The sequence below is a fragment of the Microtus ochrogaster genome, chromosome 4 (genome assembly GCF_000317375.1).
Source record: "Microtus ochrogaster isolate Prairie Vole_2 chromosome 4, MicOch1.0, whole genome shotgun sequence".
In the NCBI taxonomy this organism is placed as follows: Eukaryota; Metazoa; Chordata; class Mammalia; order Rodentia; family Cricetidae; genus Microtus; species Microtus ochrogaster.
The window spans coordinates 62589649-62590779 of record NC_022011.1 but is presented as its reverse complement, the minus strand read 5'-3'; the positions used below and the strand labels follow the sequence as shown (position 1 = coordinate 62590779).

Here is a 1131-nt window from a genome sequence, read left to right as displayed (position 1 = left end):
AAAGATCATATCATAGAATGGACAGTTGGAAAACACTGTAATGAATGAAGAAAGCAAAAGACATGTAGAAATTCTAAGGAAACTAAAAGATAAAATAAGTAAAGAAACAAAAGACTCCTTGGCATTATAATCATGAAGTAAAACACTAATTCTCTAGTGGCAGCTGTGATTATGACATTCTTTCTGTCACAGAAACTATGGTAGCAGTGGAGAACATAATAAACAAAATTAGAAGTAGATTAATCGATTTTTATTTTTTTCTTGGAGCTTACATCCTAGCAAAGCAAGAGTAAGATAATTTTAAAAATTAAGCAAATACAATATTTATATTAACAATAAGACATACAGAAAAACAGTAGTGGACAGAAACTTCTAGACATAGAACTTTCTATCTGAGCAATTACCAGTTTAGTCAAGAATTTAAGGAAGGGAGGCTAAAGAACTGAACCATCTGGTTACCTTTATGCTTGAGGAAACAGCAATTGTGAAGGTTTTATAAAAAGATGATGTGGATATTAGAGGGCTAGGAAGATGGCTCAAGGTCAAGAGCATGTGGTGCTCTTGAAGAGCACCTGGGTTTAATTTCCAGAATACATATGATGGCTCATATCCATCACTCTAGATCCAGGAGGTCCAACATTCCTTCTGACCTTGGCAGAAAGTGGGTACACATGTGGTGTGCAAGTACACACAGGTATAACAAACATATAAAATAAAAATAATACAAATATGTCTTATAAAATAAAAATAAGGTGAAGATGTAGCTAACTATGGTTTAAATACAGACATAAGTAACATACAAAATTACCAATTAAAATAAGAACCATGGAAGTTGAAGAGCTGAAGGAACAGTGGGGTCTATTGAAAACTTAATGACAGAGACGACAATCACAAAACAACATTTATGTGGTTATTTCCTCCACACACCTATGAACACCTGATTTTTGGCAAAGAAGCAAAAATATCAAATGGAGGTCGCTGGTTTCTGGTGGCTTCATGTTGCTTTTCAGCTTGTTGGGTGAATTCTTGCCTTGGCGTCTGCCCATCTCTTCTTCCAAATGCTCCCTTAGATTCAATGCAATCCCCATCAAAATCCCATCAAAATTCTTCACAAAACTTGAGAGGACAATA

General features: G+C 34.8%; 1 protein-coding gene across 2 annotated transcripts in view; it reads right to left on the bottom strand.

The window, feature by feature from the left end:
* The window catches only part of Mbd5 (methyl-CpG binding domain protein 5), a 122931-nt gene that overhangs the window by 111834 nt on the left and 9966 nt on the right, over nt 1–1131 (bottom strand). The window lies entirely within an intron of this gene.